We start from the raw sequence: 25,981 nt of genomic DNA, 5'->3' as shown, positions 1-25,981 counted from the left end.
CTTTTTCAAACAACCAAATCCCAAACCCAACAATGAAATCACCTAGTCCTATCTAGTTTGGAAAATGCAAACTAGAACTACACAAGGCATTATTCTTGTCAGTTCAAACCTAACACTTTCTACCAAGCTCAATCCCAAAATAGGCCTTACACACTCAAGAATAAACATGGCTTGAAAGAAGGGTTGGTTAAGGGTATTGGAAACTGATTTTAATGATTCAATCAGCTACTTGGATCAACAAGAGTGGTAAAAAGGAGAAAGATGATCCAAATATGTATATGGTATCCATGAGTTTAAAGCAATGCACACATTGATATTTAACAGTCAATATTAAGTTCTTATAAGTAGGAAATGGCATCAAATCACAACATGCTTCAATTTAGACCAAATGCAATGCAGGAATTCAAGGCTTGGTTCAATCTTATGGTTCTAACTACTCAACTAGCATCAAAGTACTATTAACTTGGGCATTGATCCTAGTTTAGTGAATTAAGCAAGCTAACAAGGCAAAACTCATCATAGATCCCTAATGCAAATATTATACAGTCCTATATGAAACATGCTAGACAAGATGCTAATATGCAATGCAGACTACATGAACACTCTTTTTTTTTTTTATATATAAAGATTTTTTGCAAAATTTTTCAAATTTTTAGAGTTTTTCTATGCGATAGATGAAATGCAATTACTAACATGATTATGCTAAAAATTTGAAATAAGAAAACAAAACACAACATCAAATACTATCTCAAACCCTTCCCCAAACTTAAATCACACAGTCCTTTGTGTGAAAGAAATTTGATAGAGGATTCAAGACTAAAACGAAACACAATATGACATGCAATGGTATTTACAATGAAGGTGATAGTGTTACCTCATGGATTGTGGAAGAAGCTATCCACATCTTCATTCATGCTCTCCAAAGTGTAGTTGGGGTCTTGTTGCTGACTTGGAGAAGGAGATTGGGGCAACTCGACTATGGCCATCGAATGGTACTCGGTCGAGTGCTCGGTCGAGTGGGGGGGTCGAGTTGGATGCCGAGTCTCCTTTTCTTCTTCTGTTTTGACTCCTTTGCTTCCCTGATTATGAAAACAAAAAAAGAAATATCAAATTAACAAAATCCTAATCATTATGTACAGGGATACCGTAGGGACTTCCTCCCTAGTGAGCTTGTTTAAAGTCACTAAGCTTGACTTTTTCTAGTTCTTCAAGCTTGGGGAGCATCTTTGAGAAGCATTGTATTCTTCTCATGTTTTTGCTTTTCTCCCCAGTATTTCTTAACTCTCTGACCATTGACTGTGAATTCACTACCATCCTTGTTTAGAAGTGTGACAGCTCCAAATGGTAGAATCTCCTTTATTTCAAAATGACCTCCCCATCTACTTTTCAACTTTCCAGGAAATAGCTTGAGCCTTGAATTGAAAAGCAAAGCTTGGTCTCCAGCCTTTAGATTCTTAATGAGAATTTTCTTTTCATGGAAAGCTTTTGTCCTCTCCTTGTAGATTTTGGAGCTCTCATAAGCTTCCATTCTGATTTCTTCAAGCTCATGCAAGTCAAGGCTTCTCTTAGCTTGTGTTGTCTCTATATCCAGGTTCAAAAGCTTAATTGCCCATAAAGTTTTATACTCAACCTCAACTGGAAGGTGGCAAGACTTTCCATAGACAAGTTGGAATGGGGTTCTTCCTATTGGTGTCTTGAAAGCTGTTCTATAAACCCAAAGTGTTTCATCACGTTTGCTAGACCAATCTTTTCTTGTTGCTCCCACTATCCTTGATAGAATGCCCTTGATTTGCTTATTTGACACTTCAACTTGCCCACTTGTTTGAGGGTGATAAGCAGCTGACACTTTGTGTTTAACCCCATATTTCCTTAGCATTCCTTCAAAGATTTTGTTGATGAAGTGTGTCCCTCCATCACTAATCACAAATCTTGGAATTCCATATCTAGGGAAAATTACGGTCTTGAATAGCTTTAGAACCACCTTGTGATCATTAGTAGGGCTGGCAATAGCTTCTACCCATTTGGAGACATAGTCCACTGCTACTAGTATATAGACATTCCCATTTGAAGGAGGATTAGAAGGTCCTATGAAGTCAATTCCCCACACATCAAATATCTCAACTTCAAGAATTGGATTTTGGGGCATCTCATTCCTTCTTGTGATATTCCCCATTCTTTGGCAATCATCACACTTTGTGATGAACTTGTGGGTGTCCTTGAATAATGTAGGCCACCATAAACCAGCTTGTAAGACTTTCTCGGCTGTCTTGAAAGTTGCAAAATGTCCTCCATAAGCAGAACCATGACAAGGTCCTAATACTCCTTCAACTTCATTCTCTGCCGTCACCTTCTAAACAGTCCATCTAATCCCTTTTTGTATAAGTAAGGTTCATCCCAATAGTATCCATTGATGTCTTTGAGGAGCTTCTTCTTTTTATAGGGATCCGTGTCTGCTGGAATTTCTTCACACACCTTATAATTGACTATGTTAGCATACCAAGGTAGATCCTCACTTTCAAGTGCCATCCAATCCTCCATCTCATCATGCTCGATCGAGTGCCCAAACATACTCGATCGAGTGCTTGTTCGAGTAGTTGGTCGAGTTGGAGGCCGAGTTGTCCCAATTTGCATCAGTTTCTCCTCAAGCATTGAATCATCAATTGGAATCTCCTCCTCTATCCTCATTCAGGACAAATGATCAGCTACTCCATTCTCTATTCCTTTTTTATCAACTATTTCCATGTCAAACTCTTGAAGAAGCAAAATCCATCTCAACAACCTTGGTTTATTGTCCTTCTTTGAGTAGATGTGCCTCAAAGCAGTATGATCAGTGTACACAATTACCTTGGATCCCACTAGGTAGCTCCTGAATTTTTCAAAGGCAAACACCACTGCAAGAAGCTCCTTCTCTGTTGTTGAATATCTTCCTTGAGTTTCATCCAAAGTTCTACTTGCATAGTGAATCACATGCAGCTTCTTATCTTTTTCTGGCCAAGAACTGCTCCTACTGCAAAGTCTGATGCATCACACATAATCTCAAATGGAAGATCCCAGTTTGGGGCCTGGACTATTGGGGCTGATATCAAGGCAGCTTTGATCTCCTTGAAAGTTTTCAAGCAATCTTCATCAAAGTTGAATTCAGTCTCCTTGCAAAGCAACCTTGTTAATGGCCTAGCTATCTTTGAAAAATCTTTGATGAACCTTCTATAGAACCCAACATGACCAAGAAAGCTTCTTATATCCTTAACTGTCTTTGGTGGTTGAAGTTGAACCATGACTTCAATATTTGCTTTATCAACCTCAATACCCTTCTCTGAAATCTTGTGACCAAGGACTATCCCTTCTTCAACTATGAAGTGACACTTTTCCCAGTTTAAAACTAGATTTGTCTCCTCACATCTCTTTAATACCCTGCATAAATTAGCAAGACAAGAAGAGAAAGAGTTTCCATAGACAGAGAAGTCATCCATAAAGACTTCAACCACCTCCTCAATAAGATCAGAGAAGATTAACATCATGCACCTTTGAAAGGTAGCTGGAGCATTACATAATCCAAATGGCATCCTCCTATATAAAAATGTACCATATGGACATGTGAATGTTGTCTTCTCTTGATCATTAGGATGAATAGGAATTTGGAAAAATCCAGAATATCCATCCAAGAAACAATAATGGGTATGATTGGCTAATCTTTCCAACATTTGATCAATAAATGGAAGAGGAAAATGATCTTTTCTAGTAGCAGAATTAAGCTTCCTATAATCAATGCACATTCTATGTCATGTTATAGTTCTAGTGGGAATTAACTCATCATGATCATTCTTTACTACAGTAATTCCTCCCTTTTTTGGGACACAATGCCTTGGTTAAACCCAAGTACTATCCGAGATAGGATAGATCACACCAGATCCAAGCAACTTAAGAATCTCCTTCTTTACTACTTCCTTTAGGTTTGGGTTAAGTCTTCTTTGAGGTTCTATGCTAGAATAAGATTCATTTTCAAGATGAATTCTATGCATGCAAAGACTAGGTGAAATTCCTTTAATATCATCCAAAGAATAACCAATAGCCTTCCTAAATTTCCTTAACTCAACTACTAGCAAATCAAGCTCTTCACTTTTCAAATTAGCATTCACTATTACAGGATAAGTAGAGTTTTTACCTAGAAAAACGTACCTTAGCCGAGATGGGAGAGGTTTAAGTTCTACCTTTGGTGCTTTCATCTCAGACAAATCATTTGTAGAAGATTCGGCATTACACTCGGTCGAGTGGTGTTGCTGCTTGGTCTAGTATGTGCTCAAGTTGGTGGTCGAGTGGGAGGTCGAGCTCTTTGTTTCTGCTACCTGCACTGACCAGACTTTCTCTTAATGCTGGCAGCCTCTCAAAAACCTCTGGGTGGTCCGATTCTCTACTGGAGTCCAGTATTTCTTCATAGGTCTTGGTTTCTTTATGGATGAACCCTTCCTCTCCACTTTTGGTAAAAACAGTTCTAAGGTGATCTTGTTCTGCTAGTTCTTCCTTCGATTCTCCTGCTAACTCGTCCAACTCTTCAACCCAAAAGACTTGTCCTCCAATTGTTGGTTTCTTCATAGCCTCTACAATGTCAAATGTCCTTTTGAGGTCCTCTCCCAAGTTGAGATCAATCTTTTCTTGTCTCACATCAATTATTGCTCCTGCTGTAGCTAGGAAAGGTCTCCCCAAGATCAAAGGATCTTTTGGTTCTTCATCCATTTCCAAGACTACAAAGTCAGTTGGGACTTCCACTGCTCCAACCCTAACTGGTAGATCCTCCAAAACACCAGGTGGTAGTCTTATTGATCTATCAGCTAAGATCAGGGATATGTTGCATTGCTTATACCTTGTAAACCCTAGGCGCTTAGCAACTGATAGGGGCATTAGGCTTACTGAGGCTCCTAAATCACAAAGGCATCTGTTGAAGGTTAAAGGGCATATAGAGCAAGATAGAGTGAAGGAACCAGGATCTCTTAGCTTTTGAGGGTTCACTTGCTTTTGGATTATGGCACTACACTCATGGCTAAGAATCACCATCCCTTGAACTTCTTTGATCCTTTCCATCACAACATCTTTCAAGAATTTTTGGTAAGGAGGGATCATCACAAAGGCATCTATTAGAGGCATCCTAAGATCAATCTCTCTATCTTGTTTGTCAAACAATGCTTTGTATTTTTCAACCATCTGCTTCTTAAATCTTCCTGGGAAAGGTAGTGGAGGCTTGTAAGGAGGGGGAATGAATCAGACTTCTTTTTCTTTGGTGGTAGCTGGCTTATCTTTCTCCTGAGAAACTGCTCGATCAGCCACTCAATCGTGTGCCTGGTCGAGTGGCTCATCGAGTTCAGTCGCTTCCTTATTCTGAGTCTCTTCTTTTTGAAAATCCCCCCCAACTTGTTCTACACTATCCTCAGTGTCTGGTAAAGCTCCTTGTCTTGGTGGTAGAACTCTCCCACTGCGGAGATTGATAGCATTAGCAGACTCTATAGAGTGCATAATAGCTTTGCCCTTGTTTTGGTCTTGCTTTGGGGAAGAATTCATTCTGGTTTCCATAGTCTCAATCCTGGAAGTCAGTGTGTCAAACTTGGCATGTAGTTCACTGTATATGGTTTCCATCCTTTGTTTTATCTCAACAAATTTGTTTGCTGCCTCAAGCTGCCCATTTGCTTGCCCAATCAACATTTGTTGCATCATAGCTCTCAAATTTGGTTCTTGGCCTTGGTTAGTCTGAAACCCTGGTGGGGGACACAATTGGGGCTGGAACTCTTGATGTTGCTGCTTGGGTACATAGTTGTGTTGCTATTGAGGCTGTTGAGGTTGTTGAGTTGGGTAGACTTGATCTTGAGGATTGGCCACATTAGTGCTTCTATAGGAGAGATTGTTGTTCTTGAATCCTCCTTGGTTGTAACCTTTGAATCCTCCTTGATTATGTATGTAGCACAACTCAGCAAACTCTGCATCTCCTTCTTGAACTGGAACCTCTTTTTCACCAATGAAATGAATGGCTTTTTGCTGGCTTAGGAGAATTTTGTCCAACTTCTCATTAACTGCCTTCAAGTCCTTCTTATACTTTTCCTCTTGATCACTGGAGGTGAACCTTACTGTTCTGTCATAGTCCTCATTATAATTCCCATCTGATTGAGCAAAATTTTCAACCAACTCCTAGCCTTCTTCCACATTCTTGTTGAGGAAATTTCCATTGGAGGCTGTATCAAGAAGCATTCTTATCTTAGGTAAGACTCCTCTATACAAGGTACTGAGCAAGGACTCATTGCTGAAACCATGGTGAGGACATTGAGTTTGGAAACCTTTGAATCTCTCCCATGCCTCACAAAAGGTTTCATTATTCCTTTGAGCAAAACCAGAAATCTCATTCCTCAACCTAGCAGTTCTTGCATTGGAGAAGAACTTGGCTAGAAAAGCTTTCTTGCAAGCATCCCATGTGGTTATTGCTCCAGTAGGAAGAGTCTTCTCCCAGAGATGAGCTTTGTCTCCAAGGGAAAATGGGAATAGCCTTAACTTGAAGCCATCTTCACTCACACCATTGATTTTAGTGAGTCCACAAATCCTGTCAAACTCATCAAGGTGGTCTAGGGGATCCTCCATTGGCAACCCATGGAATGTGTTGGCTTGAGTCATAGAGATCAATCCACTCTTGATCTCATAATTATTATTAGCAACAGCAGGAGGCACAATACCAGCTCTTTGGTTATGTGTGTTTGGTGCATCCCCATCACCAATGTGTCTAGCTCTTTAATCATGGTTATCTTGTTGCTCCATGATTACTTGATCCTCTTGTTCTTGCAATACTCTTCTTCTATGATGTCTTAAACCTCTAGGTAGCCTGTTGATGTTGTCAAGAAGCCTTTGGAGATTCTTATTACCCTGAGACCTTGTTTGCATTAACAAACTCGATCGCCCACTCGGACAGGTACTCGGTCGAGAACAGGCTCGAGTTGATGGTCGAGTCGACTGGGAAGTGAGGTATATTTTTATCCGGGACTTGGCTCGATCAAGTACTTGATTACTCACTTGGTTGAGTGGTGATTGAGTTGAAGGTCGAGTGGTGCCTGAAACGCAACACAGACAAGCAGAAGAAGAATTCGAGATTAGTAATGAACAAAGTAGATACAGAACTCAATCTTAGACTTATGTGGATGCTAAATGTCACAAACAAACATTCAATTGTGGCAACGGCGCCAAATTGAAACTTTGTATTTATGGTGGGTGATGATGAATGAGATGATATGATGTGATGAGTAGAAAGCAAGGGGTTTCAATTCCCTTTATGATGTTGCCGTATAAAGAGTGTCAATCCAAATCTGAGTGAGATGCAAGCAATCAGGACATGCACATTTATCTAAGTTGAGCCAATTATAAAGGATGTTTGTCACTAACAACCTAATGATGAATGTAAAATGCAGAATGTAAAAGCTTATAAAACTAGATGCTAAAAGTAAAGAGAACAGGATGATCTAAACAACAATGCAATGAAACAGAAATAGAAACTATAGTAATGCAAGTAATAAACTAATGCAAGGCAAGTAATGAACAGGAAACTAAATGAATGTAACAGAAAAGCAACTAAAATGAAACAGGAATTGAAACAGGTCAAACACAAAGCATAAACAAGAGTTATGGGGATGAGCTCGAGCAAGCACTCGATCGAGTGTGCGATCAAGTACAAGGTCGAGTCGGACAAATGCGAGAAACAGGGCAATGCAAACAAAACAGAGCAAGACAAAAGTAAATCAAACAACGTGTGTGGAGTGAGATTGGCTCGAGCGTGACAGCGGAGGCGTGGGTTGAGTCTGATTCCACGCCGTCGGTTGAACCTTGCTCGAGTCGACGATGGTTGAGAACACACGGTGGTGGTTGAACTCTGCAACACCTCTTCTTCATTATCCCAAACCTCTTCCTTAATTTCCTTGGAGGAGAACTTCTCATTGTACCTTGGAGTTTCTTGATTTGCCCACTCATCTCCTTCACCATAGCTGTTAACTCTTTCACTGAATCTCTTAGAATCTGAGTATTTTGGAGTTTATACAAACTGTTAACCGCGTGACGCTTAGGGAGGGTAACGACTGCACTAGAGTTGGAGAATGGTCGAGTGACACTTTGAGTTTTCTCTTTGGTTACCAAAACCTCAGTTTCTGCCTCATTCACACTCTCAAAGATGTCAAACCCAGCTTTATGATCTTTCTCTTCAATCACGAAGGTCTGCCCATCAATAGTTGGTTTCTTCTTAGAATCCTTGATGTCAAACTTCATCTTGAAGTTTTTACCCAGATTGAGATCAATCATCCCTTTCTTGACATCAATGACTGCTCCAGCTGTAGCTAAGAAAGGTCTTCCCAGGATTAGTGGATCTTTAGGCTCGTCATCCATTCCCAGGACCACAAAATCAGTAGGAATCTCAGCTTGTCCAATTTTGATGGGCAAGTTCTCTAGTAGACCATGAGGCAATCTAGTAGTCCTATCAGCCAATATTAAGCGGAGGTTGCATGACTTATATTCGTTGAATCCTAGCTTCTGAGCTACAGAGAGTGGCATGAGGCTTACTGAAGCACCAAGGTCACATAGGCACTTTTTAAAGGTCAATGGACCTAGAGAACAAGGCAAGGCGAAAGAACCAGGGTCCTCTAGCTTCTTTGGGATAATCTTCTTCTAAATAACAGCTTTGCATTAATGAATAACCCCACCTATGTCATGCACTACCCTCTCATCTTCCAAAACCTTAGCTTGAGCTCCTTTAGCTATCTCCTCCTTCTCTTTAGTCCTTTCTGTTACCAAATCAGTTAAAAACTTTTGATATTGAGGCACAAGTGCAAATCCATCAAGCAAAGGCATCCTAAGTTCAATCTCCTTGACTTGGTTTTCGAACAGAGCTTTATACTTCTCAGTAAGTTGCTTCTTAAACCTCACTGGAAATGGTAGAGGTGGCTTGTATGGTGGAGGAATGAATCTCACAGGTTTATCCTTGGGAGCAGTGGGTTCTTTAGTAGCTTCAGGATCAGATTGCTTGGCTGACTTAATTGGATCCTTGAGCACCTCGACAAGATCCTTTATCTAAACTTCATATTGAAGAAATTCCTCCCCATCTAAACTCTCATTATCCTCAGTGAGCCGTACATCTACAGCTTGGGTGGTGATGGCATGCATAGTAGCATAGTCCTTGGGGTTTTGAACTGTTTTTCTCCCATTGATGAGCTTTGTCTCCCAAGGAGAATGGGAAGAGGCGCAAATTGTAACCATCCTCAGTCACGCAGTTGATCTTGGTGAGACTGCACAGACGGTCAAAATCATCCAAATGGTCTAGTGGATCCTCCATAGGCAACCCATGAAACTTGTTCCCTTGGATCATGGAGATCAGACTGCCTTTGATTTCGAAGTTGTTGTTCTGCATGGCGAGAGGGACGATTCCAGCACGCTGAGTGTGAGTGTTTGGTGCATCCCTAGCACCAATGTTTTACGGTCCCGGATGTGGTCCATTCGGTTGTTCCATTGCGACGAGTGCGGGATGATCAGTGAGTTGACGAGCTTGTTGTGGTCTTTGTAACCGGTTGATATCGTCGATAGCAGGAAGGAGGTTCTGATGTCCTCTTGATCTCGTGTGCATGCAACGTTGCAATCAACAGGTTCCTGAGATGCAAAATAAACAAGCAGACAACCAAAACAAGTCAGTACTCAGAATGATAAGTGGGATAGAAATTAATCTTGTAAAACTTGAAATCTTAAATGTAACAAAACAATTCCCAAATGGCAACGGCNGTAACACTATTCCAGAAGGGAATCATACAAATCAAGCTTAAACACTCTACATCCTAAGATCCTCCACTTAATCTATCACATCCCCAAGAACTCTAGCACTACTCAGATCCGGAAATCATCACCGAAGACATAAATTCAGAAAATATTGACCAAAGCATAATAAGATAGACAAGAATGAGATGAACAACTTTGCAGAAGANTAATTCAAAAAGAGTGCTTTTATGTCTAACAATCCTAGAGTGATCAGAATGCAAAACGGAAATGAGTCACAGAACTAGAAACGAAAATGTATGACAAGAAGCGAACAAGAATAAGTGGAACCGAAAACGATTCTAAGCATGAACAAACGAAACAGTCTCAGGAATGTAATATCAATCAAAAAGATAAAAGTCCTAAGGATGGGAGTAATTGATGTCGGTGGAGTCTCCTAGTCTACAGAGTGTTTAACATACGACAAGCAAACTATCCCTAAACAATGAACATCACACCTTAGCTAATCCAATCTCTTGGCAAAAGCTACTCAGACTCAACCACTTCCATACCTAGCTCTCGCTAGAGAAATATGATCAAGCATGGCATGAAAAACAAGTTCATTCACGTCAACAAACATCCTAGACAACTAATCTCTTAGGCTAGGAATGTAAGTCTCTGGCACTAGTTGGTCAGACATTTTATCAAACACCTTTTGGGTGTGGAAATGTCTCGAACCTAGTTCCAACTGATCAGAGAGAAACTAGTAATTGTAACACTATTCCAGAAGGGAATCATACAAATCAAGCTTAAACACTCTACATCCTAAGATCCTCCACTTAATCTATCACATCCCCAAGAACTCTAGCACTACTCAGATCCGGAAATCATCACCGAAGACATAAATTCAGAAAATATTGACCAAAGCATAATAAGATAGACAAGAATGAGATGAACAACTTTGCAGAAGAAATCAGATGCAAAAACTAAACGGATTAAAAGATATCTGGATACAAAGTCTCAAACGTTTTAGGTGGCTAGGTAGAACCTTAAGAATAAAACGAGAATAAAGATAAGATGTCTTAAACCAAGACTTAACAAAATGTATATATAGTAAAAACGTGTGAATCTCTAAAACTTAAAACGACAAGATAGAGCGTCGGTTCGGGAGTCTCCTGAAGCGTGTCAGACGGAGCGTCTTCCTGGCATGCGTGATTTCGTCCGTGTGCGTCCAGTGGCTCGATTGGTGTGAGTAGGAGTGGGTCGAGCCATGCGAGTGAAAATGGCTCGAGCATGGTCGGTGAGAGTGGCTCAAGCGTGGTCGGTGAAAGTGGCTCGAGCTGGGTGTATACGCATCTACTAAAACGATGATAACTCTTGAACCACACCTCCGATTGGCTTGAAATAAACGGCATTGGAAAGATGACTCAATTCTCTAGACCGGTGGCTCGGGTGATGGCTCGATTGAGTTGTCCGACTGGTGCCCTGAGAGTGGCTCGATTGTGGAGGTTGAGAGTGGCTCGATTGTGGCCGCTGAGAGTGGATCGATCGTGTGCATCTCCGACGTCTCCTAAACACGTGAAATACTTTGAAATGCACAATGCATGCAAGGATGATGCAAAAACTTCCTAAACTGCAAAGTGTATAAAAGAGATTCTAAACTGATGCAAAATGACTAGTTATCCTAGCTAAATGTATGACAAATGCATGCTAAGGAGATGCAAAATATAGACATATCACTATCTCAGCCGTACCAGCTCTCACCTACCGTGAAGCCAAGCCTACGGTACCGCTCTATGACTCTTATGAAGATGTTATTCGTATAACATGTCCATTTGATGAAGAAGCCGCAAGCTACTTAAGACCCAGGACGTTTTGTTTGCTCATGCTCCATAACAGGCATTGAATTCTCTAACTCTCTTTGTGATTCTGGTGCGAATGTTAATGATATGCCAAGAAGTGTAGCTGAAAAGTTAGGATTGCGAGACATATCGTCATCCAACCTCAGTTTAGTCTTTGGAGACTCATCACAAAAGGTTCCCGATGGATTAGTTCGAGACCTACAACTTGTAGTAGGAGACTGCATAGTCCCTACCGATTTTCACATCTTGGATATGGAAGACAAGACCGAGAAACCATTGATTTTAGGAAGACCATTCCTAGCTACTGTTGGAGCTATCATCGAACACAAGTCAAAGAGGACAATTTTCACCAACATCAACAAGAAGAAGTCATATCCGACTATCTCTAAGCCAAAGCTATGGCCATCCAACTCATTACATGAAGAACCGATGGATCCTAACATTGACAAGCTGAAGCAATTCGACCATTCAGCGTCCACAAGCATCAAGAACCTGCTACCCAAGCAACCTAAACCCCCTAAGCCACCACAAATTTCCAAGATCAAGATAATAGTTCCTCCTGAGCTAAGTAGCAATAGCAAGGAACAGATCCAAGAAATGATAAGGCATACTATAGAAGTTCTTCTTCATGCAAAAGTTTTTGAAACTTCTGCAAAAGGACAACTTGTTATTGAAGCTGAAGCAGACTATCAATATATCAAAGGAGCCAAAGGAGCATTGATTCCCGAAGCTAACTCTCAAGCCTAACTTGGCCGCCACCGTCGAGCCAACGACGTTAACCAAGTGCGCTACTTGGGAGGCAACCCATGTCTAATAAGTTTTTATTTTTAGGATTTATTTTCTTTTATTTTTAATATTTTTACATTTTAGTTTCAGGTTTAAAAAAATATATAGAAAATAGAAAAGCCAAAAAGATGGAAGAAGAAGTCCCCATGGATTGGCAATGCACACTATGTCTAGTGGCAAGTACCAACTATTGACCGGCCACCTTCAATGTGACCGAAGAATGCCGAAGGCGACGGATCATCACCATCCTTGAGTGATCGATGCCTAGAGTCCACATAAGCCATATAAACCGTAGCCGATGCCATGTCCCATGTACCATGTACCACGTCCAATGTTAGCTGCTAATGATTGTGACCGTACCAGCTGCTTATGTCTGCGACCGTTCATCCGTTTAAGCGAGACAAATCCGAACCACCACCATCCTCACCACCTACCATTACCCTTCTTTTATTTAGGTATGTTTTTATTTTTTTTATTTTATCATTATTATTGATGGTTTTAGGTTTTTGTTTCAAGGAGGATGCATTTAGAGATATATCAAATAGAATTCGATTGAACTTAGCCTAGTTCAAACTCGATGTCAAGCAACCAAAGGAAGTACAAATGGTTAGTCACCATACATCATTACCACAGCCGACCTCTAGACATATTTGAAACTGACTTTCTTTCTGGTGTATGAATGAATGATGTATGGAAAGATGATGTATGGAATGAATAGAAGTCAGGGTGTTTCAATTCCCCTTATGCAGTTGCAGTATAAGAGGTGTCAATCCTATCTGAGTGATTGTGAACAATTAAGATGTGCATATGAGTCTAAGTCAAGCCAATTGTAAAGATTGTTTGTCACTAACAATCCTAAAATGAGATATGAAATGCAGAAAGTAAAAACAACTAGAACAAGATACTAAATGCAAACAGAACAGACAAATTAAAGCTATAATGAAACTAGAACAGAGATAGACACTATGCTAATGAACTAATGCAAGACAAGTAATGAACAGGAAACTACGTGAATGCAATGGAAATGAAACAGGAATGAAACAAGACAATCACAAATCAAAAACACAAGTTCTGGGGATGAACTCGAGCAGCACTCGACCGAGTGTAGGTCGAGTACGTGGTCGAGCTAGACTTAAACGTGAAAACAGAGCAACACAAGAAAAACAGAGCAATGCTAAAACTAATCAAACAACAAGCAAGCAATGATATTTAGACTAAGATTTCAATAAACAAAGAAGGCCTTGAGGAGGGATTCATGGGCTGAGCTAATCATTGTGGTTATCTAACTTGGTCAACAAATCTCAAGCAAACTTTGAGCTGATCTCTAGACATACTATTCTAAGACATGTTTAATCCACTCTCATGGCAAGAAACAATCAAACCTATGCATTTCTAGACTTGTTCTCACAAAGAAAAGAATCTACACAAGCAGGCATTAAGCAATACATCTCAAACCAAACAAGACTTCTAATCTCTTAGCAAGCCTAATGGTAAGCTCTAGATCTAGCCTTATCTATGCTCCTTAGACATTGGTGTGATGTTAAGATGCTTGAAATCAAACCCTACCTTCTCAGATATAGGATCAGCATTAAGATCATCTAGCCTAGAAGAGATCTACAACAATCAAGCTTGACCAAATCAAACAAACCACAAGATCAACCCAGCCTAACCCATCCTCAAGGTCCTAAACAAACTACTCACAAGAACACATGGTGAAATATGTCAAAAACCCAGAAAATATTGAAACTTGCATCATTAGAAAGATGAAACAGAGATCTACAATATTGATGAAGAAATAAAACTCGAAATCTTAATATTTTGAAAGTTATGAAACAAACAAAATACAAGAATCTAGTCTTTCTTTCTTAAACAAGTACAAAATCTAAAATAAAAGAAAGTGCAAAAGGAATAAAATCTAAAAAAGGTAAAAACTAGGTTTTAGACTCTCTAAAAAGCTGGACTCTTTGGTGGCTGCAGGTACAAGGGCCTTATATAGGAGGTGAGGTGGAAGCCCTAAAAATACAAAAAGTCAAAGTAGTCAACGGCTCGGTCAACTCGACCAGTGCTCGGTCGAGTGGCTGGTCGAGCTGGCTTCTCTCGTGCATTCTCCACTCGGTCGAGTCCTCCTCAGCACACGGTCGAGTGGTGGTCGAGTGGTGCGGTCGAGTTGGACTCCGGACCTTGATTCTACAGCCTTAACTCTCTTGTTTTCTCCTCAGGATTGCTTCACTTCTCCTCAGCATTGCTTCCATGCTCCTTAAGCTCCAAAATCACCTGTTTATGCATGAAAAGATGCAAATGCAATGCAACTATACTCTAATGCATGATTAGTCCTAAAGCTACACAATAATGGCCTAAATGGATAGCAAAAGATGCAAAAGTTGTGAATAAACTAAGGGAAAACAAGGTAAAATATATGAACATCAACACCCCCAAACTTAGTCTTTGCTTGCCCTCAAGCAAATAATCAAGACAAAAGAAGGTAGGTGAGGTTTGAAAGTGGGATCTCAGCTCCTAAAGCTTGCAAATAGACTATCTAGAATCAATGTCCAAGTTACTAGTACTATGATGCAAGTTGAATGAGCTATACTTAAAGACTTTAGACAAGCATATCACAACCTTCACTGATTTGAGCCTTAGACATCCACATGCATTCAAATCAACCATTTCCTTTAACATTCATTAATCAAGAACATGAATCAATTCTATGCAATGCTTAAACTCATTTGGCTTGGCAGTAAAAGGTTTAGAGACAATGATGGTCTCTTTTTAGAGTAGGGCTTATCAATATCAAGGTTCTCTCATAAAAAATGGATTGAGCTTTAGAAGAATGCTAAAGGTAAGAACACTTAGACACATACAAGAACAAAACCTTGTCTACCCAAAGGCACCCAAAGTGTTTATCCTATCAATCTAAACCCAATTGATCCTAGTGCTACCCTTTAACTTCTTTTCTTCTTTTTCACCCTTTTCTCTTTTGGTTTTAAAGTCTTAGGAGAGGTTTCTTATTTGATCTTTCTAGTGGAATGGGGGATTCTTACTTATTTGCTATGGTTCTCTTTTCTTCTTATTCTTAAGACATATAAGCATTTTGCTAGACTTCTCTTTTCTTTCTTTCTTTTCTTTAACTAGAACCATCTTTAAACAACCTTATTCTTCCCATTCTTTCACTAGACTTTAAATTTTCTTAAACACATTCCCCTCCTAAAGACTCTAACCTTTTCTTTCTCTTTTTCCTCTTTTCTTTTCATAATAGCCAAGTCCCAAACCCAACAAGTGAACCACCTAGTCCTATCTAGTTTGAAAAATGCAAACTAGAACTACACAAGGCTTTACTCTTGTCAGTTCAAACCTAACACTTTCTACCAAGCTCAATCCCAAAAATAGGCCTCACACACACAAGAATAAACATGGCTTGAAAGAAGGTTTGGTTTAGGGGTAGGGGAACTGATTCTTAATGAGGAAATCAGCTACTTGGATCAACAAGAGTGGTAAAAAGGAAGAAGATGATCCAAATATGTATGTGGTATCCATGAGTTTAAAGCATTGCACACATTGATAATTGAAAGTCAATATTAGGTTCTTATAAATAGGAAATGGTTTCAAATCTCAACATGCTTCAATTTAGACCAAATGCAATGTAGGAATTCAAGGCTTGGTTCAATCTTATTCTAACCACTCAACTAGCATCAAAGTACTATTAACTTGGGCATTGATCCTAGTCTAGTGAATAAACAAGCTAATAAGGGAATACTCATCATAGATCCCTAATGCAAGTACTATACAATCCTACATGAAACATGCTAAACAAGATCCTAATGTGCAGTGCAAACTACATGAACACTTTTTTTTTATAAAGATTTTTGCAAAAATTTTCAAATTTTTAGGGTTTTTCTATGCCTTAGATGCTATGCAAGTATTAACATGATGATGCTAAAAATTTGAAATAAGAATCACAAAACACAATGTCAAATGCTATCTCAAACCCTCCCCCAAACTTAAATCACACAGTCCCTGTGTGAAAGAAATTTGATTGAGGATTCAAGATGAAAAACAAAAAACAAAACACAATGTCAAATGCAATGATATCTACAAGTGAAGGTGATAGTGGTACCTTAGGGATTGTGGAAGTAGTTGTCCACATCCATCTGCATGCTGTCATAGGAGTAGTTGGGGTCTTGTTGGTGACTTGGAGGTGGAGATTGGGGCAGCTCGACGATGGGAATCGACCGGGACTCGGTCGAGTACGTGCTCGAGTGGGGGGGTCGAGCTGGCTGCCGAGTCTTCTTTTCCAAGTCTAAATCTCTCCTTACCCAACTACATTCTCATTAAACAGCCTGCCCAACACAAACATAAAACAAAAATATCAAAACTACAAGGAAAATAAAGCATATGTACAATGATACCTTAGGGACTTCCTCCCTAGTGAGCTTGTTTAAAGTCACTAAGCTTGACTTTTGATGCCTTTTCAGGCTTGTTTTAGAGACCAAGGAGGTGATGAAATCCCCCCTGGTTCTACTTGGTAACCTTGGTGTTCCTTCTTGATCACTACTTCTTTAGCACTTGAACCATGTTTCTTCTTAAACTTGAGTCTTGGTCTTGCCTTCTTCAAAGACCTCTTGGTGAGCTGAACTTGAAGACCCTTCACTAAACCAGTTAACACTTGAACTGAATCCTTGAGATGTTGAACTAATTCTTCATGAGATGAGACCTTAGCTTTTGAAGTCTCTTCTTCTCTCAAAACCTCAAAATCAGCCTTATCTTCAATTTTAAATGGTTGACCTCCAATGGTTGGTTGGTTAGATGGATATGTAATATCAAAGTTCATGGTCAAACCTTCAGCTATGTTCAACCTTATCAGCCCCTCCTTAACATCAATGATTGCTCCTGCTGTGGCAAGGAATGGTCTCCCAAGCAAGATTGGATCCTCTACCTCCTTATCCATCTTTATTATGATGAAATCAGTGGGAATTCTTGCCTTGCCTATCTTGACTAGGAGGCTCTCCAATTTACCAACTACATCTTTGTGTGAACCATCAGCTAGACTTATGTAGAGATTGCTTGGCTTGAATTCAGTGTGTCCAAGCTTTTCTGCTATAGAGTAGGGCATGACACTAACAGATGCTCCAAGATCACACAAGCATTTGTTGAAGTGAAGGTAGCTGATGGAGCAAGGTAGATTGAATGGACCTGGATCTTCAAGTTTTGTTGGTACAATAGCTGTCCCAATCTCTTCTTGATCTCTCCTGTTTTGATTATGAGCTTTCTGCTTGGATATGTCAAGTGACATGCCTTTGTAGAGAGGATATGGGGCATATTGTTCCAAAGCTGGTCCTCTCTCTGCTTCCTTCTCTTCAATGACAACCTCCTGTTGAATGGCCCTCACTTCCTTCTTTTCAATCACAACCTCTTCCTTCAAAGCCATGACTTCTTCCTTCTCAATGACTTCCCCTTGTTGTAAAGCTAACTCCTTCTCTTGTTGCAAAGCCAACTGTTCCCTTTTCTCAATAATTTCTCTGAGTTCTTTCAGCTTTTGTGCTTTGAAACGTCCTGGGAATGGTAGTGGAGGCTTGTAAGCAGGAGGAATGTACTTAACAGGTTTGACAGCTTCGGAGTCTCCAGCTCGATCGACCACTCGAGCATGCACTCGGTCGAGTGGCTGCTCGAGTTCCTGGTCGAGTGCAATGTCGACCTCCTTTTGCTTTGCACAAATGTCACTTGGGGCTTCAGTAACTGATGAATTCCCCCAAACTTGGACTTCACTGTCCTCAGTGACAACTGCCTCATTGAGATGAATGGCCTTAGCAGTGCATTCCCTTGGGTGTTGAAGTTGGTTTGGTGTAGGAGAGGAAGTAGAAGCCATGCAACTCTCCATGTTCGTGATTGTAGAGCTCAGTCTCTCCAACTGGTTATTCAGTCCAGTAGAATAAGAATTCAACGTTTGGTGCAGCTCAGCAAACTGCCTTGCTTCCTCAATCTGCTTAGTGGCTTGCCCAAGCAACAGTTGTTGCATCATAGCTCTTAAGTCAGGTTCTTGAGCTTGTGAGGTCTGGAACCATGGAGAGGGATACAATTCAGCCTGGTATACTGGTTGATGTTGCATGGGTATGTAATTGAACATACTGTTGTTGTACATCATTACTGACTCGTACAGGTACTCGGTCGAGCGCAGGCTCGAGTGGGTGGTCGAGTCGACTGGGAAGTAATGGCTATTTGATCCGGCTTCTGGCTCGATTAGGTGCTCGATCACAGCTCGGTCGAGTGGTGGTCGAGTAGGTGGTCGAGTGGGTACCTGAATCACAAAACAGCCAAGCAAAGGAAGATTCGAGTTCAGTAACTTCACAAGTGTTTAAACGAACTTAATCTTAGACTAATATTGATCCTAAATGTCACAAAACAAACTCAAATGGGCAACGGCGCCAAATTGAAACTGACTTTCTTTGTGGTGTGGTGAATGAATGATGTATGGAATGATGATGTATGGAATGAATAGAAGTCAGGGTGTTTCAATTCCCCTTATGCAGTTGCAGTATAAGAGGTGTCAATCCTATCTGAGTGATTGTGAACAATTAAGATGTGCATATGAGTCTAAGTCAAGCCAATTGTAAAGATTGTTTGTCACTAACAATCCTAAAATGAGATATGAAATGCAGAAAGTAAAAACAACTAGAACAAGATACTAAATGCAAACAGAACAGACAAATTAAAGCTATAATGAAACTAGAACAGAGATAGACACTATGCTAATGAACTAATGCAAGACAAGTAATGAACAGGAAACTACGTGAATGCAATGGAAATGAAACAGGAATGAAACAAGACAATCACAAATCAAAAACACAAGTTCTGGGGATGAACTCGAGCAGCACTCGACCGAGTGTAGGTCGAGTACGTGGTCGAGCTAGACTTAAACGTGAAAACAGAGCAACACAAGAAAAACAGAGCAATGCAGAAACTATCAAACAACAAGCAAGCAATGATATTTAGACTAAGATTTCAATAAACAAAGAAGGCCTTGAGGAGGGATTCATGGGCTGAGCTAATCATTGTGGTTATCTAACTTGGTCAACAAATCTCAAGCAAACATTGAGCTGATCTCTAGACATACTATTCTAAGACATGTTTAATCCACTCTCATGGCAAGAAACAATCAAACCTATGCATTTCTAGACTTGTTCTCACAAAGAAAAGAATCTACACAAGCAGGCATTAAGCAATACATCTCAAACCAAACAAGACTTCTAATCTCTTAGCAAGCCTAATGGTAAGCTCTAGATCTAGCCTTATCTATGCTCCTTAGACATTGGTGTGATGCTAAGATGCTTGAAATCAAACCCTACCTTCTCAGATATAGGATCAGCATTAAGATCATCTAGCCTAGAAGAGATCTACAACAATCAAGCTTGACCAAATCAAACAAACCACAAGATCAACCCAGCCTAACCCATCCTCAAGGTCCTAAACAAACTACTCACAAGAACACATGGTGAAATATGTCAAAAACCCAGAAAATAATGAAACTTGCATCATTAGAAAGATGAAACAGAGATCTACAATATTGATGAAGGAATAAAACTCGAAATCTTAATACTTTGAAAGTTATGAAACAAACAAAATATAAGAATCTAGTCTTTCTCTCTCAAACAAGTACAAAATCTAAAAAAAAAAAAAAGTGCAAAAGGAATAAAATCTAAAAAAGGTAAAAACTAGGTTTTAGACTCTCTAAAAAGCTGGACTCTTTGGTGGCTGCAGGTACAAGGGCCTTATATAGGAGGTGAGGTGGAAGCCCTAAAAATACAAAAAGTCAAAGTAGTCAACGGCTCGGTCAACTCGACCAGTGCTCGGTCGAGTGGCTGGTCGAGCTGGCTTCTCTCGTGCACTCTCCACTCGGTCGAGTCCTCCTCAGCACACGGTCGAGTGGTGGTCGAGTGGTGCGGTCGAGTTGGACTCCGGACCTTGATTCTACAGCCTTAACTCTCTTGTTTTCTCCTCAGGATTGCTTCACTTCTCCTCAGCATTGCTTCCATGCTCCTTAAGCTCCAAAATCACCTGTTTATGCATGAAAAGATGCAAATGCAATGCAACTATACTCTAATGCATGATTAGTCCTAAAGCTACACAATAATGGCCTAAATGGATAGCAAAAGATGCAAAAGTTGTGAATAAACTAAGGGAAAACAAGGTAAAATATATGAACATTAATATTCTTGGGCAACCATAAACGTCTAAGGGTCGACACTAAGAGTCGACAACATCATTCCATCAAGGTGACATTGTTCTTAAACCCTACACTTTTCCTTATGATTTTGAATCCTCAACTCTTTCTTTTTTCCCACTGAGGACGGTGTGATATAAGTCTGGGGGGAAGGATATTCCATCCTATACTAATGCTACTTTCTATTTTGTTGACTTGAGACCTTTTTCAGTTTTTTACATCAATAATTTTGACGTTTTTATCGATTCACATTTTTTTATTGAGTCAAAACTAGTAGGGGATTATGATCTTATTCTAACGGTTTATTTAATTTGGATTAACACTCTTATGAATCTTGATTATGCTTGACAACAGAACCAAAGTTTGGATAGACTGTGAGCCGACTCAACAATCCCCAAAGTCCCTATTCGATGGATATTCAAATGATATAACGTTGTCTCTAAATTTTATAGGACCTAAACCGGACTTAATTATCAAGCCCTGAGAATTGGTATACATTGGACTAGATCTCTACATTCAAGCCACACAAGACATTTCACTTCTTCAAAAGTATGTTCCCCTCTCTCTTCCCTTCAATACTCTAAAAAAAAGAGAGAGAGAAGCAGAAAAAAAAAAAGAGAATAAGGACATAGGTAGCAAAGAAGTGAGCCAAGGGATGTTGCGTAAACCCGTGCATATTTTAGATTTTGGATTTCATGGAAGCTTGTCCAAAAGTGAAAAATGGCAAGGGATCTATAAAAAAAATAAAATGAAACCCTAGAAAATTAGGGAGAACTAGATTCTTTGGAAGTGAGAAAAGGGAGACGAAAGAAATCATACGAAGAAAGTCTTGGTTTGAAGAGAGTCGACGAGCCTTTGATCGATTTTCTCTTGGTAAGATTTCACTTTTTATTATTGCTTTAATTTATGTAAAGAGATGACAATGGAGATTCTGGAGACTCTAAAGAATTGTGGGATCAAGGAGCGATGATGATTCTCATGGTGGATTACAAATGGAAGTTCCTAATGTCAAGGTGGAGAAGAGTGCAAAGACGATATCCCCAAAGTTAAGTGAATTCCCATTATTTTCAAAACCTCTTTTCCATGATTTATTTTGATTATTTGCTTGAGGATAAGCAAAGTCTAAGTCTAGGGGAGTTGATAACATCATTATTTTACCCATATTAGCTATAGTTTTTATATGCATTTAGGAAGAGTTTGATGAGATTTCAGGTATAAAATGTCTATTATCAAGTATTTCAGGTTTCAGCAAGGTTTTACAAGTTTTATAGCAATTTGGACCAAAAGACAAGGAAAACATGTTTGAAGAAAGATTCAAAGCTTTACAATACAGGCAACTTTTGAAGAACTTCTACAACTCACATTTCGATGTACTTGGGGTCTATAGAAATCTGAGAGAGTCATCTTTCTCTTCGAAGTGGAATAAAGTCAATCCGTCCACTCAGCAAGAAGTTATGCCTGATTTACCGAGACGTGTTATAAACCGACGTGAAGAGAAGCAATCAGCCCATGGGCTTTTATTGAAGGCCTGACCAGCGACCATCACTGCGGCCCAGTACAAGCCTCCTCCACGATCCAGAAGCCTCCACGGTCCAGAAGCCTCTTTCGCCACAGAGAAAGGAGTTGCGTTCCCAGATAGAGATAGCGATTGAAGAGAAGGGATATCTAGAAAATGAGCAAATAAAGCTAAATGAAAATATCTCTGCTCGACTTCAAGATTGTATCGACAAGGACGGTAAATTAATTATACAAGTGAAAGTTACCTACAGATATATATATATATATATATATATATATGATAATCACAATTGATATAGAAATAATTATGATACTAATTAATAGGTATTACTGATGTGGATAAATCAGAGACAAAGAGGCTGGAGAAGAACATGGCTATAGCCACCAATCTTACTTAGTTGATTTGAAAAACACCTCTCCTATTTCTTTGATTCGGATAATTCTAAGTTGTTTATTTAAGTCTCTTTTGTTGTTGTAATTTCTTGTATTTTGGTTTTAAAACTATTGTTATCAAATGCATATCTAGTGTGAATTTGTTTCATATGGTGTGAATATCAGCTTGAATTATCTAATTTCTGTCAAAAATATGTCTTTCATATGAAAATTAATTTAAATATATAAAACTAGTGTTCATTTTAAGCAAAAAAAAAAATAACGTATAAATGGTTTGTCATTTTTATTAGTGTAGAAAATGCCAACTTTGAATTTTAGATATTTAAAACAGTTTTAACAAAATATTTAAAATAACAGTTATGTAATGATTGATATGCATATTGCCCTACACTTTTCAATTAATAAGGTATAACTGTTTTCAATACATTATTAGTGTAGGAAACTGCCAATTATAAATTTAATAGATTTAAAGCTCACATACAAAATTAAACATACGAGTCAATAAAATATTTAAGTACATTTATACTTTTTTTGTCAAGCAAACACAAATTAGAAATGAACTCCAAGGTTGATAGCCCAAACCGGAGAAAAAGAGTTTACAAAAGAAATTGCTGAAGCAAAAGATCGAGACGACCGAGAAGACTATCTGCCTTCGATTTTGATGAACGTGATGGTACCTTTGAAATGACCCGACCCATTTTTTCGTTTTTTTATATAATATTAAACTAATGATATCATACTCACTAACATCCTAACCTCAATCAACATACAACAGAAATAGTCAATCACATTAAACCAGAAACCCAATAGAAATAATAACCAATAACCAGTGAATTCAGTACCAATAACAAACAATCATAAAGCAATGAAATAGCAACCTAATCACCCGGGCTAGACCACTACATTTCATTCTAGCAACCTAACAACAACATAAAATAAACAACCGAGTCTCTAGAACATCCTCTTATTCATCGCCTTGATTCTACGATCACACTTTGCATTTACCTGCACCATACACAACAATTGAGATGCCTGAGTTTTATTATAAATACTCTCCCATCTACTTTTTATACACACAAGAAAATACACAAATACACAAAAGCAAGCAAACCAAACAACTCTGAACACACGCGTTTACTATGCACACTTGCGTCGACTCTGCGCACTTGTGTCGACCGACACACTCTTTGCATTGACTCTGCGCACTTGCGCAGACCGACACACTCCTTGCATCGACGTATGCAATCCTCAAAATTCCTTGCTGTGTCGACTGATACACTCCTTGCATCGACCAATGCAATTCCTCGTGTCTCCGTCAAATCCCCAACAACGTCAATTTTCCCCCTTTTATATCCGACCTTAGGGTTTTCAAACCCCAAAACGCAACAAACCAAACGTTTGACTTAAGTTGACCTGTAGAAGGGAATCTTGCATCGACCGATGCACACTCGAAACAAGGGTTCTGGTTTGCGGGAGTTACATGGGCATTCTGAGGGGACGATCTAGACTCTAGAGGATTTGCTTCGGATGTGTGTTCTAGATTGGGGTGGTCACTAGATGTATTGGAAGCGAACAATAACTACTAGACGAGTATTTCTATGGCTCCTTATGAGGCAAGGTATGAGAGGTCAAGTCGTACACCTTTATCAAGGGTTTGGGAGTTTAAGAGGAACATAAGGGTGAGGTTTTGCTGTTTAAAAGCAAGGGAGAGGCGTGAGCTCTATTGTTGTTGGCATTTTTCTTGCTGTTCTAAGTCATTTTTAATCTAAATTACAGGTGAGTAGATGACCTTGACTTATCTAAGAGTTAAATCTTTGTTTTCTGTGTTCTCAACGGTGGTGGTGTCCTCTGAATCTAGGAGTGTTGGACGCGATAGGTTAGGATGGGTGACAATTAACACCATGAGGATGTGCTGGTAGACACAATGGACCAGCAAAGTTCGAATTTACAAACATGATCTTTGCTAATTTTTCATTTAATAGAGGAAAAAATGTAATTTCACCTTAGTAACTTTTACATTGTTTTATGGTTATATATTGAAGATCTAGTGATAATCTACCTATTCCAACAATATTGTGGAGTTTTGATGTTTTCACTGATTTAATAGAAGCATAGTTCTCAATCGCCTCAGCCAACCACTATGGTGTGACTTCCACCCATTAATATGACCGTCTTGATCAAGTTTTAGAAAAAGATATTAACATTTCGTTTAAATTGAAATATGAAAATATAATAAAAGAATTTTTTTTGCTAAAGATAAGGCTTAACATCTAGCGAAAATGCATTGGCCTCTTATGTAATTCAAATAGTAAAAAATCTAAGATACAACCAAATGAAGGGAAAATATGATAATTAACTAGTACTCTCTTCACTATAAAAATAACGCTCGATAGTAGTATTCTTATAACTAAAAACAGTTTGAACAAAGCTTAAAAATTTACTCAAAATTAATTACAAAACTAACTCAATGAGCTTCCCTGTGATTGCGACGTCATTTGGTATTCCCCGAAGTGAGAGCCAAGCGGGCGAGAAGAAAAGAGTTTACCTCCAATATGAAGTTATGCCAGGCTTCGCCATTCGTGGACGTCAAAATATTGATCCTGCCACGGATCCTAAGAAGCTCAAACGGTTACACAATTTTTCATTTTTTTTATCTTCTTATTGATACATATCATCTAATTCAAGTTGTAATTGAATTCAGTGTGTCATATTCAATTATATATGTAGGATAATTGCAAACCGTGTTTTGGCTCAACATTCAAGGTTGAAGAAGGTTCAATATCTGGAGTCTTTAATGAAGCGATCCATGGAGCTTGAGGTATATATACCTCTCCTAATTCATTCCATATATTTACTACTATTATTACTACCTCATTATATTTTTGTAGTAAATATAATTATTTTATTTATGCAGAGACGAAGAAAGGACTTGCGTTCCCAGATAGAGATAGCGATTGAATAGAAGCAATATCTAAAAAATGAGCAAATGAAGCTAAATGAAAATATCTCTGCTCGAATTCAAGATTGTATCGACAAGGACGGTAAATTAATTATACAAGTGACAATTACCTACAAATATATATATATATATATGATAATTACAATTGATATAGAAATAATTATGATACTAATTAAAAGATAAATCGGAGACAGAGAGGCTGGAGAAGAATATGGCTATAGCCACCAATCTTACTTAGTCAATTTGAAAAACACCTCTCCTATTTCTTTGATTCGGATAATTCTAAGTTGTTTATTTCGGTCTCTTTTGCTGTTTTGATTTCATGTGTTTTGGTTTACAGACTATTGTTATCAAATGCTTATTTAGTGTGAATTTGTTTCATATGGTATGAATATCAGCTTGAGTTATCTACTTTCTGTCAAAAAGATGCCTTTCATATGACCATTAAATAAAATACATAAAACTAGTGTTCATTTTAAGCAAAAAACATAATGTATT

General features: G+C 38.9%; 1 pseudogene; it reads left to right on the top strand.

The window, feature by feature from the left end:
* LOC104707119 lies at positions 24,992-25,721 on the top strand (annotated as a pseudogene).

Source organism: Camelina sativa, chromosome 8, assembly GCF_000633955.1.
Source record: "Camelina sativa cultivar DH55 chromosome 8, Cs, whole genome shotgun sequence".
NCBI classification, from domain to species: domain Eukaryota; kingdom Viridiplantae; phylum Streptophyta; class Magnoliopsida; order Brassicales; family Brassicaceae; genus Camelina; species Camelina sativa.
Note: the sequence above shows the minus strand (reverse complement) of the source record. Positions and strands in the feature narration are given on the sequence as shown.